At 37.6% G+C, this 18,772-nt stretch overlaps 1 protein-coding gene across 1 annotated transcript in view; it reads right to left on the bottom strand.

Annotated features, from left to right (window-relative positions):
• Positions 1-15,617, bottom strand: part of TEX15 (testis expressed 15, meiosis and synapsis associated) — a 64,700-nt gene extending 49,083 nt beyond the window's left edge. The window contains 2 exon segments of the mRNA XM_047772536.1: positions 2,210-2,285; positions 15,531-15,617. The gene's annotated coding sequence lies outside the window, so the exon portion shown is untranslated.
• Between the last annotated feature and the right edge of the window lie 3,155 nt (positions 15,618-18,772).

Here is an 18,772-nt window from a genome sequence, read left to right as displayed (position 1 = left end):
TTCTTTCTTTCTTTCTTTTTTTTTTTTTACTGATTTCAGATTCAACATTCATGAAACCATTATTATGCGTCATATATCCCATTAGATATATTTAGAGGTTATTCAAAAGGTTTAAATGTCAACACTTTCTGAACACATACATTTAAAGAAAGCTCAATGTCACTCAGTGACTTAGAAAGTTCTATCATTTATTCTCTCTCAAGTTCTTTAACTTGAGGTTTGGCTATGAGTGACTTGGAGCTTGGGGAGAGGGCATATGAAATGCTTAAATGCAGAATAATGACAATCAAAGTTGTTTTTGTTTTAAACTGCCCTTCAGTCTCACACACAGAAGGTGAAGTTATTAAACAAAAACTGTTTCTAGATCATCTCCACCTTCTTCATACAAAGTTACCAGAAAACTGGAAATAAAATAGCAAAAGAGGTTCAAGAATAGTTTCATTTTGCTTTGAATTTTATTAAAAATGACCATCAAGACTATCTTATTTCTTCTCACTCATCATGTTTACTTTGCTACTGTCTCAAAATTTTTTAGAAAGAGCCCCATGTGGAGATTATCAAATCCTTTTGGAGAAGATGAGCCATCTGTTGAGTCTTACTTCCCTGGAGGGCATTATTATAAGTCAAAGACAAGGGTTTATAACAACTATGAAGTAATTCTAGTAGCTACCTGGACTCACTACAGAAAATAACAAGGAAGATTTTTAAAAAGCCAACATAACTCCCAAGAGAACAGCTCTGTTCTTCTGATACTTGTTTCCCTTAGGTTTAAAAGATTTAGAAACACAAAGAATTTGTGTACTTCTGAAAATCAGCACCCACATCAACCACTTCCCCAGAAAGACATACTCCATTAAAAGAAAATATCATATATAGAATGCACTGTATCTATATCCTAGAAATTTACATTAAAACTTCACTAATTTGAACTACTTAGGGAGAATAAAATCTCACTACCTCGGAGTGAATTTAATAAATATATTATGGAATGTTACCCAAAAAAATTATGAGAGAAGCTCTCAGAATTGTTTTGAAGACTTTACTAAGATTGAAAAAGCAATTTTTTTCTCAAATGCAGAAAAGTCTAGAACTAATCACCATAACCAGTTAAGAGGGAGAAGATCTAAATTGTCAGGCCTAGTTACAAGTAGCTGAAAGGAACCTGGCCAGAAAGCTCATACTCTTATGAGTTACTTATCCAACTTCTCATTTTTTAAAGTTCTATGAAACTGGTTTGAAAAAGAATTTTTCACAAGTATTTATGATATAGTATACAAGACATCAGTAGACATGGATTTCCTGTCCTGATTCTGCCATTCAATAAAGTCTGTTCCTAAGCTTTACTCTTCTCATCTGTGATTCAGAAAGGCTTAATATTGTATTGTAAACTCTTACCCATTCTCAATCGCTTTCAGGCTCTATTTATTTACATTTTCTCTGTAGTTCCATGTATATGCAAGAAATTGTATACAAGTTGATGCTATTAGAGTTTGATAGCTTCATAAATTAAACAGTCTCGATCCCTCCTGTAATTTTCAAGTGACTTAGAAAATGTATTTGCCTGTAGTATTTCTGACTATGGGACTTTTGTTTTTTGAATGTCAACAGCTGGTCCAATTTCCATCTTCTGAGACGTCTTGTTTTTAGAATCAACCAAATATCATTTAAAACCCATCCGATTAATATGTGGGTGACCTAATGTGGTAATACTACTTTTGACTAAAAATATGTAAAAATGAAAAACTCCAGATACAAAATAACTAAGTTTAAAAAAATTTTTTTATTCTGATTATGTACTGGTTCAAATGGTAATTCAGAATACCACAGATGTTCTAAGCAATATTTTCATATACCGGCCTGACTTTCCAACTTAGCTGTTCAAAAATTCAATACTTATACTAAATTAAGGTCAGTTTTGTATGGGCCAGTCTTCCCCACTGGACTGTAATTTACCCATATTTCTACCTCCAGAACCATAGTTGCTTATAAAATGCCCAGTAAATATTTATTGCAAAGGATAAATATGCACATACTTTAAAGTACTCCAGTAAGTGAAAAAATACACACTTTCTTCAGGTATCTTTTAACTTGCTAATTATTTATAAGTCAATTGCAAAGTAGAAGAGTTTACCCAAAGTAGATTTAAAAAAAAGGTCAAGACGTTATTTTAAGTAATAGCAGTAGCAAAGTCATTATTTGAAATACTTACCACTCTTCAATGGAATCTACCATCATATAGTCATGATCAGGACTCAGTCCATTCATGAAAAATGACAAAGGGATATCTACAAAAAAATAAAAAGGCAGAAATATGTAGAAATTATGGTCAGAAGCTCCCTCTGGGATAATCTCTTCATTACCATCTTCATTCATTTTTTCTCTCTTGATTTCTGCTTGCCTTTCACTCCTGTTTTATTTAGGAGGAGGGACTGATTTTCTGCATGTCTCAGGGCTTCTTTCACACCCCTGCATTCTTTTCTCCTCTCTCATTCCTCTTTTCATCTGCTATTCAGAATCAGCTCACCACTGGCCATCCAGTAGAGAAAACGACACTGTGACATAGTGGATGAGTTGGCTCTTGGATTTTTATATACAGCACAAAATGCTAAGTAATACTGCTAGTTTTACACCAAAATTTTCATTAAGAGTCATTGTAAACAGTTGTGATATATGCTATGCTCTATGTAGGTACGTTATATACAGTATCTCATTTAATCTTCACTGACTGTAGAACTATTCCCATTTCCCAGATGAGAAAACAGAGACTTAGAAAGTTCAAAATACTTGCCTAAGGTTATTCAACTGCTAAGTTGGTTTTCAAGTCCAGGATTGATGTCTAGATTCTAAAGCACCATACTATTCCAAGCAGGGTTTTTTTTTTTTTTTTTTTTTGGTGGGGGGCCATACCTGCAGCACATGGAAGTTCCCAGGCTGAGGATCAAATACACATCTCTACAGTGACCCAAGCTGCTGCAGTTGGGAGTCTTAACCCACTGTGTCACAGCAGGAACTCCTCAACCAGTTCTTAAGTTTCTTTCTAGAGTCATTTAAACGTTAACTGACTATATGCATCATTACAGTTAGGCCAAATCTTGACGACCTATTATAATTAGCTTCATGTTTATGTCTTAATTTTAGCATGATACTACTCGCTATATGGTAATATTTAAATGTTTCTAATCACAGATTAAAATGCTATGCATTCTTTAAAACATTTTTTTATTAGTGAAACATCCAGCAAAACTTTGGACTTAACTCAAATTCTAGACTTTTTCTTTTCTCCAGGTTAAATATTCAAGAATATAAAAAAAGTATTTAAAATAGATATTATAGATCCATTTCAGAAAATATCATTACCACACATTTTGGGGGGGCCAGGCCTGCAGCATACAGAAGTTCCCGGGCCAGGGATCCCACCCACACCACAGCCAGACCCTTTACACACTCAGTCAACAGGGAACTCCCTACTTCACATTTTAAAAGTCAGTGTATAAACAAAAGAAAATCTTAGGCTTTATTGATTCATTATTTTACCCATGTTTTACTCAAGTGCTTTAATGATGTTTCATTGCCCAAGAGACCCAAATAAATACAAGGAAAGAATATAAAGAGACAACTGAAAGTAATATAGCCATGCAGTATCAAGGTAAAAAGGATGAGAGACTGATGTATACAAATGAAATGCCAGTAAGTAGAAGTTTTGGGCAATTTGATAGTGATGGTGAGCTGGCGGTCATGTAAGAATATCAATAACAGTATGAAATATTTAGTAATACTTATATGCACATTTAGAAGTTAATGATCAGTGGCATTTGTAGTCTATTATAATTACAGTGAGTTAAAATACAACTTTTAAGTCAGTACAGCAATAAAAATCTGAAGCAAACTTTCATTTAAAAATTATTTTTTTGTCTTTTTAGGGGCACACCCATGGCATATGGAGGTTTCAAGGCTAGGGGTCGAATCAGAGCTATAGCTGCTGGCCCACGCCACATCCACAGCAACTCAGGATCTGAGCGGCATCTGCAACCTAAACCATAGCTCACAGCAATGCCAGGTCTTTAACCCACTGAATGAGGCCAGGGATCGAACCTGCATCCTCAAGGATACTAGTCAGATTCGTTTCCGCTGAGCCATGACAGGAGTTATCAAAATTTTTATTTAAAAAATTTTTTTTTTGTCTTTCTGTCTTTTCTAGGGCCACACCCTTGGCAGGTAGAGGTTTCTAGGCTGGGGTCTAAACGGAGCTGTAGCCACCGGCCTATGCCACAGCCATGCTAAATCCGAGCCACATTTGTGACTTATACCACAGCTCATGGCAATGCCGGATCCTTAACCCACTGAGTGAGGCCAGGGATTGAACCCACAATCTCATGGTTCCTAGTCAGATTTGTTAACTACTAAGCCATGACAGGAACTCCCAAAACTTTTAAATTAGTATGACTGGTATGTCTAAAAAACAAATATGAAGATATGTATAAAAGTTACCAATTTTGGGGAGTTCCCGTCGTGGCGCAGTGGTTAACCAATCCAACTAGGAATCATGAGGTTGCGGGTTTGGTCCCTACCCTTGCTCAGTAGGTTAACGATCCGGCATTGCCATGAGCTGTGGTGTAGGTTGCAGATGTGGCTCTGGTGTAGGTCGGAGACTACAGCTCCGATTAGACCCCTAGCCTGGGAACCTCCATATGCCACGGGAGCGGCCCAAGAAATAGCAAAAAGACAAAAAAAAAAGTTACCAATTTTCATTTAGTTTGATCATAAACGTTGCTCGAGAAAGGATATTAACATAAAGACACTTGCACAGAGCCATTCCAGACTTTCTGGAATGGCAAAATGGTGGCAAACAAAACCACTGGAATAGGAAAAAACTGGAATGGGGACAGTGAAATCACAGAGAAACATCAACCACAAGTTTAAAGAAAGCAAGTACTGATTTAGTAAGCCTTTCCACAAAATCATGGGAGATAATCCATTAAGAGAAAAATTAAAACTATCTTAGTGACTTTTTTTCTCTAATAGAACCTATCTAGTAAAGAAACTTTGACTTGAATCTGCAGAGAATGTATGCATTTGATGTATGGGTGTGGCTGAGACATTTAACTAAAGTTTCTATTAAATGTAAGAATTCTGTATTCATCGACATATTTCAGATTTTCTTCTTCAGAACTAACTAGCAAGAAAAAGATGGCTTATAAAAGAGTCAGAGGAAAAAAGCCTCAGTTTCACCTCATTTTAACCTGTTTCAGGAGATGCTAAGAATGTGTTAAGAATTCAAGTGACAAGGAATCAAGTCTAGAAAACTGTGTTGTACAAAAAAAATAGAGAAATGTCAACTTTCCCATTCTTTAGGATTTTGATGTAATAGAACAGAAAATAGAAAAAGAAATACCAACTTTAGAAGATAAATAAGGCATGTTTGAGTATAAAACTTTTTTGGAAAATTAAGTAAGCTTTTAATTCATCAAATTAACACTTATGAAATAAAGCACAAGGTGTCAGGTGGTTAGCCAAGGTTCAACAATAGACCACAAGAGGAACTGAGGAGTTCCCAGTGTCGCTCAGTGGGTTAAGGACCAGATGGTTGTCTCTGTGTGGAAGTGGGTTTGACCTCTGGCCTGGCTCAGTGTGTTAAGGATCTGGCATTGCTGTGGTGTAGGCTGCAGATGCAGCTTGGATCCAGCATTACTGCGGCTGTGGCACAGGCCTCAGCTGCATCTCCAATTCGACCTCAGCCCTGGACCATACGCCATGGGTATAACCATAAAAAGAAAAAAAAAAAAAAGAACTGAAATAAAGAAATTCATTATTCACAGGTCCTGAAGGAAGTATTTGATACACCTCATGAGACCACATGGGGAGGTCAAGGCAGAGTGCAGCGGCAGGACCTAAGGCACATACCTTTATTAGGGTCTCTGTGTGAAATGCTTTAGGCTTAGGCTGGATTGATGAACTCAAACCAAAAGAGCAGGGTTTTGGTAAGTCACAAAGGCACAGAAGGGGATGGCTGTGGGAGGGAGGGGGGACAGCTGACTCTCAGGATAGTTGAATCAGAAACCTGCATGTGCTTGTGATTCTAAGGGCTACTACCTAGGGCATGAATGTGCATGAGGGGATTAGTTTCAGTTTAAGGTCACTACCAGGTGCTTGGCCAAACAAAATGAATGCTGAGGCAGCAAAACCATGGAGTGGCTTAGCTAAACTCCTGACAAAGCTTATGTTTCAGCAGAGAAATGAAGTGATCAGTGTGGCAAGATTTGGGTAAAGAATCTACTCCACTCAATTAAGTTCAATTATTATTATATATTATATGCAATTATTTAAGCAGGTGACTTTTAAATCAGTTTTTAAAGAGGTCTGAAAAAAAAAGTCTTATGTTGAAAAAGAAGATCTTAACACAGACATATCTGAGAAAAAATATTATTCAGTAAGTTTCTTATCCAGGTACATACACTTTCCAATTACAGATCACTGGCTATGGAAGCACTAGGAACTAATATTCATGTAAATGAAATTACCTATATTCCGGGTCTTAGTGAACCAAGGGCAATGGTTCTCAAATTACAATCCCTAGACCAGCAGCATCAGAATCACCTGCAAACTTGTTGGCAAAGAAACCCTTCTGGCTGATCCCAGACCTACTGAATCAGAAACTCTTAGAGTTGGGCTCAGCAATCATGATTGGGCAAGTTCTCCAGGTGATTCTGATGTAAGCTAAGTTTGAGATCGACTGGTAGACAATGCTGAGGAAAGTGATCATAGGAACCATTTCTTTTTTCTCTTCTTTTTTATTTTCGGTATTAGCAATCTCTTTCAACCAGTGTCACTAATTAGGAGAAAGAAATGTTCTTAACCGGGAACCTCACTTTCCAACTTCTACAGAGAGTGAATCTAAAATAAGTTTTAAAAGAATGTCCTTTTGCTTTCTGGGGAGGGAAGGGAGGCAGTTACTTAATTCATGTAACAAGTATTTATCAAGCAGCTACCTTGTTCCAGGCACTCAACAAGAAGGAAAGACAAAGAAGCAGAAAAGAAAATCACCAACAACTTTATCTTGGATACCATTCTATGTAACACTAATAACACAGATTGCCTATTTCTGGAGTACACATAGGCAGTAACACCCATACGAGTAACATGTATTTACACTGAAGCAATCGACTAGCAAAGCAAAAAACCATGGTAATCCAGTGCTAGTGTCAGTGATTCTCAAACTTTTAAGATATATCAGAGTCACCTAGAGGGCTTATTAAAACACAGATTCCTGGGTTCCATCTCCAGAGTTTCCAATTCAGCCTGAGTTTCCAATTAATGTCTGAGCTAAGACCCAAGAATTTTTCTTTCTTTCTTTTTTTAAGGGCCGCATCAGCAGCATATGGAGGTTCCCAGGCTAGGCGTTGAAATGGAGCTACAGCTGCCAGCCTACACCACAGCCACAGCAATGCCAGATTCAAGCCGCATCTGTAACCTATACCACAGCTCACGGCAACGCTGGATCGATCCTTAACCCACTGAGCGAGGCCAGGGACCAAACCCTCAACCTCATAGTCCCTAGTTGCATTCATTTCTGCTGCGCCACAATAGGAACTCCAATACTTTTTATTTCTAATAAACTCCCAGGTAATGCTGATGGTCTAGGACCACATTTTGCAAACCACCAATGTAGATGATCAGGCACAATTTGGGCATTTCACAAAGGAAAAGTCTAAGGATTAATAGCACATTTCTCAAGACTTATTTATATTTATTGCTTGGGTTTAGTCTACTGCCCTTGGGGCAAAGAGAATAGACAAGAGAGAGATTACTTTTTAAACTATTTGGTTTAACAAACTTTATCACAGTAACTCATGGCCAGTTGTCTGTCAGATCAGTGAATTTCCAATATGAATGATTGCCTAAGCTAGAAGCAAAAACCAGTTCTCAAACATTTACATTATTCTGTGGTGACCCAGAAATCAGAATTTTGTTTTAATATCCTGTACTACATGGATGGACTTCTCAAAAGTTTGGGGCAGTCTTTCCCTCCAGGCCTAAGGAAGATTCTATATCTACCTAATTATACATGGTCAAATGAGAGCAAAGTTAAAAGTAATTTACATGCTTTAAAGACTATCCCAAAGGCTTAGGCTACAGGAAAGAGTACTTCAGTCTAGCTGCTTTCCACAGGAGAATAATTAAAGTTAAGGGGCCCCCAAGGGTTAGGGCTCTCTTGGTTCCTTTCTCTTTAGAGTCTAGAAACTTTGGTAAAAATAGATCAAATTCCACAAAGAGGCCAAGGTCATTCTGGCTATAGACAAAGGTAAGAAAACAGATCAACTCTTCACTACTCAATCCTCCAGCCCTAGTCCTTCCTTCAACCTTCTCAAATGCACAAGTTCTGACTGCCTCGACCTAAACAGAACCACTCAATCATATAATCAATTAGCAAAGTACAACTTGGAACCTATTCCATAACAAGAAAGACAACTTGGATTACCTATCCTTCTCCTCCATGTCAACCTTGTTTTGTAATATTTGTAGGTGAACAGAAATGAGAATAACTGTTACTATTAGTGAGCTCAAGTATTAAATATAATGCCTTCCTCTAAGTTATTGAAACACACTGTACTGAAAACAGAGTGAAAAGCAAATGACAACAGCAAGAAAGCCGCCATTCTGCCTGATTAAAGTCACTTCTGGTCCTCCCTACACAGATATAAACAGAGAGATGATTGCTTGGCCAAAGTCCTGGAAATTAGATGTGCTGCTGGAGGGGTGTAAAATATGGAAGTTAATTGTGCTACAAGGCTGTGAAAGATGAAGAATAGATCAGTCAATCAATGTAACCTCAAGCTGAGTGCGTTCTCTGCTCAGCAGATGGAAATTACATTTAAAAGGAGTTAGGGAATTGTTGTAAAAGCACAGGGATAAAATTAGCACCTAATCTATTATAGCTATGAGACTTTTTAAAAGACATTAGGGAAATACAAAGGAATAATCAGATGATTATAGATAATGACATACAATTTTCAAGGGGGTTAAAAACATAAAACTCTTAGAAAAGAATAAGAACATATTTAATCCTTGTAGAAAGCTTATGTTACTTTCTCTAACAACAAATTTCTAAAATTGGTCAGATCTAAAAATCTACCCAATTCCTTTTTATTTATGTACGAAAAATAACTATACAGGTAATACATGAGACATCACTTGATACATTTCTAACTAGGACTGAACCAAAGCTGAATCTACTTTTCTTCCTGGACTGCATTGCTTTCTAGTTAAAAACCAAGGTATTCCTCAGACTGCCCTCCAAGATCAATGAACTGTGTGCTGAATCTCAAGATGTTCTTCTTGTTTAAGAATATTGAGCTATCTTTCTGTATTGGTCCAAAGAATTCAAAGTAATTTCATTTTATACATATCTCGGTATGGAAAATACAGCTATAAATCATTACTTACCTATTATGGTCTGCTGAACCATGGTCTGATTGAGGTCAGAAAAGGTAAAAAATTTTTTTAATGTAACTAATATTGAACCATTCCTATTTGTACCAAAGTCATGCCCCCCAAAAGCTAATACACAATTATGATTCCTAAATAAATGTATCAAATTATACATTCTTCTCATAAAAGAGGCAGAATATTCATTTAAAAAGTAATCTTTCAGAGTTTCCTGGTGGCCTAGCAGGTTAAGGATCCAGCATTGTCACTGCTTTGGCATGGGTTTGATCCCTGGCCCTGGAACGTCTGCATACCATGGGCATGGCCAAAAAAAAAAGGTAATCTTTTTTCCCCATATTTAATTTTAAATTTGAGAAGGTAACAACTGGCAATTTTCTAATCTTCTTTTATATTAGCAACAAACAAATAATAAGCATCCTCACTAACATGAGAATAGATCTTAATACACAAAGAACAAACTAGTAGTTGCAAGTGGGGGGGGGGAGATGCATTACTGGGAGGGGACTAAGAGGTACAAACTAATAAGTATAAAATACGTTAAAAGGATATACTGTACAACACAGGGAATATTCCCAGTATTTTATAATAACTATAACTGAAGCATAACCTTTAAAAATCATGAATCACTATATTGTATACCTGTAACATATAACATTGAACATCAACTATACTTTAATTTAAAAAGTTTTAATATAATTTGTCTATTTATAACATCTTGTTCATTTTAAGATTCTACCTGACTTGTAACAAACAGGCTTCTCAAAATTCTATAGAAGTAGTTTCATCACGCAAAGTCTAAAATACTAAAATACACCTGGTGGATGTAACACCAAGTAGATAGGCTGGAGACTTAAAGGACTTCGAAGAAACCTATGAGCAATCCTTGAATATTTCTGGGTTCTCAGATAAAAAGGAACTGGAATATGGGTCATAATACCCCAGGCCAAGAAATGAACTTGGATCAATTTCTTGCCTTTTGTTATGTTATTCTTTTGTGAGACAAAAAATTTCAGTCCCACTTTAGGATAGTTCATAAATATCAACGTGACCAAAACAGAATAATGTGCCGTTAGCTTTTTTCTCAGACTCAGCAAATTTGTAGCAAATGATTTTTCTTTAAAAATTAGCATAAGTAGTTCTTGTTTTTAAAAGAGAATTATTTAACTTATACCATAGATCAGAAATAAATATTTTTAGTTGTAATTTGGTAAAGCTAGATCACTCGGTTCCAAATCCTGTTCTGCCTCTTACTGACTGGGCAACTTACCCAATTTCTCCATGCCTTGGTTTTTTTATATATAAAAATATAAATTAATATATATCTACTCAGTAAGTTAATTCAGTAAATTGACACCCTTCTGCTGTACTGGTTAACCGAATTAATATACACAGCAAGAAAAATGGCTGATTTATAGCAAAGCACTATGTAAGTGTTGGCTATTTTGGTGCATTTTTGTGTTTTCTTTCTAGGGTTGTACCTGTGGCATACGGAAGTTCCTGGGCCAGGAGTCAACGGCTACAGCGGATCTGAGCTACATTTGTGACCTGTTGCAGCTTACGGCAATGCCGAATCCTTAACCCACTGAGCCATGCCAGGGATCGAACCTGCACCCTCACAGAGATAACATTGGGTCCTTAACCTGCTGAACCACAACAGGAACTTCTGGTGCATGTTTAATCACATAAGGAGATGTAATTTATCCTTACAGTTTAATATTAATCACAATATTCCTCCATCCTTTTTCAACTAGTTATACTATTTATTGACCTGTAAAGGCTTATTCTCTTTTTAGCCTTAAGAGAAAACAAGCATTTGTAAAGTGCTTGACTTTGTATGGACCAAACACCTCAGATGGGTAGGCACACAATACATTTGGAGAAACTAAAATACTAGGTTTAACTGATTGGAAAGGGCCTGAAAGACACCTGTAAACATACAAACTGGGTCTTCTTCTAGAGAGAGAGAGAGATGAATTTTGTGGAACTTTTAAAACCTTTTCTTTTGCTGTTCATTGAAGTTGCTTCCTAATTCTTGGCTAAAACTTGTCACACAAACGAACCTCGCAGAACGTATAGTTTGTATAAACCTTAAGTAAGATTATCATTCCAAGCTCAAAGGACTCATAGACTTCCCTGACCACCACAACACGTAACTCTACTAACAAAGAATCTGAATTTATAAAAGTGTTGTCCCTTTTGGATTTGTCCTATTATATTAATGGCACAAAATCATAGTAATGTTTTTAATGTTTTCATCTATTAATATTAGGAAATATTTGTTCATATCTCCATTTACAAATAATTCGTTTTTTACTCAGTTTCTGCTAACATCTGGCATTTAATGCTCCCGCATTAAAGATCTCTCTAAACAAGACTTTACTTGTAAGCCACAGGATACATAACACTGCCTTGTCAAAAATTACAGGTCACTACAAGGTGCAAAAATGTGGATTAATGGAAAAAGCAAAAGACTGGCAGTTAAAAACATAGACTTGAGGTCCTAGCTCTGCTATTAACTAGCTATTTCAGTTTATAAAACTGAAAATGTGTTCCTCTGAAAACAACCTCTCTCAAGTTTACTGCTAAATTTATTTTGGGGGGAGGGAGCCTCATACCCTCTGGAAGAGTCTGGTAAAGTCATATAACTTTTTATCAACAAAAATAACACAGCCCACTCTTTTTTTTTTTGCAAAGAATTAGGGGCTTCAAGTAATCACTGAAGTCCATGTACCCCAAGTTAAGAACATCTAAATGAGAGAATTACAATGGTTTCTGATGATTTCATAGAAAATATGTCATTCTTATCCCCTCCCTCCACTTTGCAGTCTTGTTCAACCTGTAAAAATACCAGCGCCAAGAAGCTTATGCTTATAAAAGTGTAAAGGAAATGTTGTTTTATCTTCATTGACAAAAAGAAAGTACTCCCCCCAGCACCCCTTCAGGTCTGCTCATGTATCATAGGTGGTTTTGATTTGAATCCTGATAAGGCAGACATTCAAATCAGTTATGTTCTCTATTGCATTACTGTCCTCAAATCCTCAAGCTGAGTTACAGTAAACCTCTCAGAAAAACTTATGACTTCAATGACAGAGTACTGAATATGTCTCTAAATACTGATTTCACTCCTCCAGTCCCCTTGGGTTTCAAACGTCAAAAATCAAAATATTTTTTGCATATTTAAGGTCTAATAAGCACTACCAAAGCTATGTGAAAACAAAAGTTAGGTTCTAATAAGGATTTAATTGTTCACATAAATTTACAGCCACACTGCTAAAAGCAGAGCTGCAGCTTTTGCCAGTCTCAGCTGTTGTAATTAAAGACAGATGCTCAGGAGCGGCTATCATTAGTTTTGGAGAGCAGTAATTACAAAGGCTTTACATTATGTGAATTACACACTCCAAGAACACAGAGTTGTTACTAGTCTTCAGGGATTATCTTAATAGGCAAAGTTGCTTATTAAAGCAATCATCAAATTTACTCTATACATAAGTTTAAATTTTTCTAAACTTTGTTTAGAAGTTTCTAGTTTGCTCTACTTCACCTTGTAAAAGACAGATATTTTTTAAAAATTAAGTTCTGACAACCAAACCCTACTACTAGACCAACTTTATAAACAAAGTATTACGAAGTAAAAACCAACCATCCTAGAATATCACTTATAAACGTATTAAAACAATGAATAATACACTGGTGCTCTAGAAATACTTGTTGAACAACAACAAAAAAAGACAGTTTTTGATAAATAAGGATAACGTAACAAAATACAAATAGAAAAAAAGTAGTATTTCAAAGAAAACCAACTCCAAGTGTGAAACACAATCATGATTTGTAAAGTTGAGCAGATTCCATCACATCTAACAGAACACCATCAGGTACTTCAAATGCCCTAAAGCATCCTTCATGAAAGCAGAGATATTTTAAAATAAACGAGAAAGGAAATAGGAACACATCAAAAGCAAACCAAAGTAATACATTTACCAAAAATCGTAATTGACAGTTTTTCTAAAATTAATCCCTGGGTATTGTGAAAACAGTTATTGTTTTCCCTAATTTAAAAGTTTCGCAATCCAAGCATAATGTCATCCTTCAGTATAATAAAACATAGCTTTATGATTTAAAAGTGCCCAGTATACTAGTGTACAGAGAGAAAAAGTGATCCTCAAGTACCTGCAATTGAGTAAAAGCACAATAATGATTTATTATTAATGCAAATACTATAATTATATTTTACTGGTTATATAAAACAATTTTTATATAATTGACATGTATTGAGATATAATTGTTATATAATAGATTCAGGTGTACAACATAATGATTTCATATGTATATACTGTGAAATGGTGAAAACATTCAATGTATTAAACTATAAAAATGAGGCTGAAAAATGTACTAAAACTGAAATTATCACTAGCCATTAGAGTTAAATTCCAGAAAATGTAAATAAAATTATGCTATTTTTCCTATGTTCGACAACTGACATTTACAGATATTCCTATATTTTTCCCTCAACATATCAATTCAATACATTTTTATTTTATTAATTTATTTATTTGCCTTTTGTCTTTTTAGAACCACACCTTCGGCACATGGAGGTTCCCAGGCTAGGGGTCTAATCGCAGCTGTTGCTGCCGGCTTACGCCAGAGCCACAGCAACGCCAGATCCCAGCGCGTCTGCGACCTACACGAGAGCTTAAGGCCGGATCCTTAACCCACTGAGCAAGACAAAGGATTGAACCCGCAACCTCACAATTCCTACTCGGATTCGTTTTCGCTGCGCCACGATGGGAACTCCTTCAATGTATTTTTGAGAAGAAAATGCGCAAGGGTATTCAAGACACTAAGGCAAGTCTGTCCAAATTTTGATATCTTTATGATTGGGTAAGGTTCAGATTTTTAAGTATCTGGGCAATAAGGTAGAGTTTTCTTTTGTTTTAATTAGAACCTTTAAGAAAGTAAGCAGAGAATTGAATATGTCTCTAAATACGATTTCACTCCTCCAGTCCCCTTGAGTCTCAGATGTTAAAATGTTCCCTCCTTTCCAATCAGCAGTATCTTCTGAATGAAAAAAAAAATTTTTTTTCTGTCTGCACCCGCGACATTATGGAGGTTCCCAAGCTAGGGGTCCAATTGGAGCTGTAGCCACCGGCCTACCGCCACAGCCACGCCAGTTCTGAGCCCGTCTAAGACCTACACCACAGCTCAAGGCATCATCCTTAACCCACTGAGCGAGGCCAGGGATTGAACCTGCGTCTTTATGAACACTAGTCAGACTCGTTTCCCCTGAGCCACAACGGAAGCGCCCTGAAACCTTTTTAGAATACCTAATAAATAAAATTAGCCATTTTCTAAATGTAAACTCAATGACACTCTCTTAAAGCCTCTACTACTTCTGTTCCCTCTACACACACAATACACTGTCAAAACGGAATTCAAACCCTTAAATTAGCGAATTATCACTTTGCGTCTCTTGGGTTTTATACCTTGAAATAGTGCCGTATTTATCTGTCACCCCTCCCAAGGCAAATAACGCACTTAGGGTGTTGGGATGCTTCACACTGCACTTGGAAGCCATAGTTTTTAAAACTTCAGGGGAACTGTGATATCTTTAAAGCTTTGCAGTTACCAATAAATAACCTCAGCCTTTACATTTTCTATAACATCATTACTAGTTTTTTTCCCACACGGCCACCACAGCGGCCAAGTACCCCAAACTGAGCATTCTAAATAAATGTAGTAAATTCAACCACAATATGCAAAGTATAGAAACTGCCTTATAAGATCTGAGTACGCGTGGGCTTAGGAAGTGGCGCATATTAAACTACCTGACAGCAAGGACACTTTCTGCACCCACACCACCGTGGGACCCGAAAAGTTTCACGATGTGCGAAGAGTTGAATCTGGAAGCAGCAAGGCGAAGCAGCCTCGCAAACCCTCCATTCAGCCCTTACAACTGCCAAAGCACCCGGGACACGCGGCGGCCGCATTCCCAGGCGCGTTAGGTCCGCCCGCCCGCCCGCCGAGGGATGCTCACCCCTCGTCGGAGCCCGAACACCCCCTACGCCCCGCTCCCGAGCCGCCCTGCCTACTCGAGCGCTCCCACGTCCACCCGCTCCTGCAGCGAGACAGCGGTCGGCCAGAGCCGGCGGGCATCATCCAAGCGCGGGTTCTGCTTGGTGGCGACACGCCGCGCGGACGCCGCGGGGGGCGGAGGCCTTAGCGCCTCATGGCGCCGCGAAATCAGCCGTCACTCGGTAGGTGTGGCCAGGATCTGCGCTTCGAAGCGGCGGGTCACTAGTGAGCCCAAACCGCTGCCCCCGGGTGGGCGGTACCCGTGGAAGCCACGCCCCTCATGAGCGGCTCAGGCCCAGCCCCCAGACAGCCGCCCCTCAGCAGCCCCCGCCCGGAAGGAACGCGAATGGAACACTGGACACCCGAGGCTCCCTGCGGCGGAAGCGACGGTTCCGCGCGCTCCCTTCTGCTTTCGGGCGACTGGGAGCTGAGGATCCAGGGGATGAACCGGGGCGAGACGCCCAACCTGTGGTGCTTTCCCTCCCGGTGCCTCAGCGTCCTCAGCTGTTAACGGAGGCGTCGTGGTTCCTCAGTGACTCTGGGAGCCGGGCCTGAGGTTGAGCGTGCGTGGGAACAAGCTCATCTGAGGAAAGCTAAAATTTAACTTTCGCCTAAATTCTCACTTTTTCAGAAAGTAAAATTTCACTTTCCACACCACTCGGAGGCCTTATATTTGAGTCCAAATTAAGAATTCCTGAACTTTATGATAATTAACATTCCCCCTTTAAATTCAACCTGTAACCTCGCTAGCTTCTATATCGACTGGCCATACCCGCCACTTTCCCCACAAACCTTGAGTATTCTTCTTCGCTCATCCAATATTCAGAACCTAAATTTTCTAGGTGAAACAGAACTTCTTCACCTGCACCTGCAGAAACTTCGGGAACGTCTGCCCAGGAAGGCGGCGCTGCTCAAGCACGTGCGCAAGCGGAGGCGGCTGTGCAGGAAGAAGTCGCAACTACGCCTGCGCAGTGGGCGGAGCCAGAGGCCCTGCAGGGGGCAACCTGAGGGGGATTGGGGATGGGTGAGGGGGATTGGGGATGGGTAAGGGGGGGAGTTTGGGGAGGGGGTTTTAAGCGGAAATGAACACCCGGGTTCAGCGTCGCAATATGAAAAGTGTATTCAGCGCATACTCCATTTGCTCATAGTAGGCCTCGAATGACTAAATAAATTGATCTATTTCTCATTTTCTCCTTTATTGACCTGATTCCTCCAAAATTTTAAAGTTAAGAATTAGGGTACCCAGCAATTGTACTCCTAGGAATTTACACCTAAGGGACAAGCGTAAGAATTTCCTACCAACACTATTCATAGCAGCCATATTAGCCTTTATAGCTATACACTCATCATAGTACTGGAAATAATCCAAATATCCATCAACAGGAATTATGGTATATTCATCTACTGGTTTATTTAACAGCAGTGAAAACAGAACTACACTTACACGCAGCAACAACGCAGATCAATTTCACAATGTGGAAGGAACAGAGTCAGGCAAAAAAGAATATAGAGAATTTCTATTTATATGCAGTTCGAAAACAAGTAAAACCAAAGATATTTAGGGATGCATGCTTACATAGTTAAAGAATACAGAAAAGCAAAATGTGATTTCTAAGAAAGAGTTACAGGATTACAGGTGATTTTTTACTTTCTTCATTATGCTTTTCTTTAACTTCAAAGTTTCATACAATGAACGTTTGTAATCAGTAGGGGGGAAATAGATGTTTATAATAGTAAATAGGAAGGACAAAGGTGGGAATTTCTCTTGTGGCATAGTGGGTTAGGGATCCAGCATTGCTGCAGCTGTGGCACACATTGCAATTGCAGCTCAGTTTCCATCCCTGGCCTGGAAACTTCCACATGCCAGGAGTGTGGGAAAAAAAAAAAGAGGAAGGAGACAAAGGTAAAATGCCATACTGAAACTGAAAAAAATAATGATCTTGTGAAAAACATTGCATAACTATATCAAACCTACAACTTTAGTTTCTGGTTCCTCTATTCCCATTTTTGTTTCCTTTTTGAAATCTGAAGAATTTCAAGTTCTGAAGAAAAAAATAATCTACCATTTTTATTACCTAAGAATTAATTTTTGTTTTATAGCTTATAATTTTCTTAGGTTTATATTCTATTATTCTTCTTGGGTTGGTTAGCTTATTTTCATTTTTTTTCATATTAAGAAAACCTTTTTAAGACTATGAATCTGCCTCTGAGGCCATACATTGGCCTCATCCTATGAGTTTTTATATCTAATATTTTCAAAATTAAATTTGCATTTATATTTTTAATTTCTTATGTCAACAGTTATTTTGGAACAGGCTTTATAATTCCTAAGCGATTTAGAAGTTGTTTACTCTTATTTCCCAGTTTAATAACAGCACAGTCAGAAAATGTGATCTGTGCAATTTTGCTTTTGGGAATTCATTTTTTTAGGTAGTCTAAAATGTGTTAATATTTATAAAGTTCCCATTGCTATTTTCTGTAGTGTATAAAGTTTAACATACACATATTATGTATGTCATTAAATCACATTATTCAGAACATTAAAATCTTTACTTTTTTTTTGGTCTTTTTAGGGAGGTTTCCAGACTAGGGGCTGAATCGGAGCTATAGCTGCCAGCCTACACCACAGCACAGCAACGCCAGATCCTTAACCCATTGAGGGATGCCAGGGATTGAACTTGCATCCTCATAGATACTAGTCAGATTAGTTTCCACTGAGCCATGATGGGAACTCCAGAAATCTTTACTTTTTTTTAAATCAACTTAATGTTTTTGCCTTTTGATTTCTCCAAGAAATCAGAGAAATATGCACTCAGAGAAATGTGCCTCTATCAATTTCTCCTTGAATTTGTGGCCATTTTTCTTCATATGTGTAGAGCTATATTATTTAGTATGTAAAACTTTATGTAGATGATATTTTGTGCATATTGGATCTTTTCTCAAAACAAGACAAAATCTGATATATTTGTTTCTTTCCTCAAGTTCTACTTTAACTGGTATTATTATTGCTACCTCATTTCTGTTTACATTTATATATTATTTATTTTACTTTTCTGTGTTATTTAGTTCACCTTTTAAAATAAACTATAATTAGATTTTATTCCTTGTCAATTTCTTTTTAAAAAGGGATACAAAATCTTTTTGACTGATTTAATCATCTTTAAAAAATATTAATTTTCCTGCATTTTTGTTATTATTTGTTTGATTTATATATTTTGATACATGGACTACATTTTATTTTGTTGTCCTCTAGTGTTTT

Source organism: Phacochoerus africanus, chromosome 3 (genome assembly GCF_016906955.1).
Source record: "Phacochoerus africanus isolate WHEZ1 chromosome 3, ROS_Pafr_v1, whole genome shotgun sequence".
NCBI lineage: Eukaryota > Metazoa > Chordata > Mammalia > Artiodactyla > Suidae > Phacochoerus > Phacochoerus africanus.
Note: the sequence above shows the minus strand (reverse complement) of the source record. Positions and strands in the feature narration are given on the sequence as shown.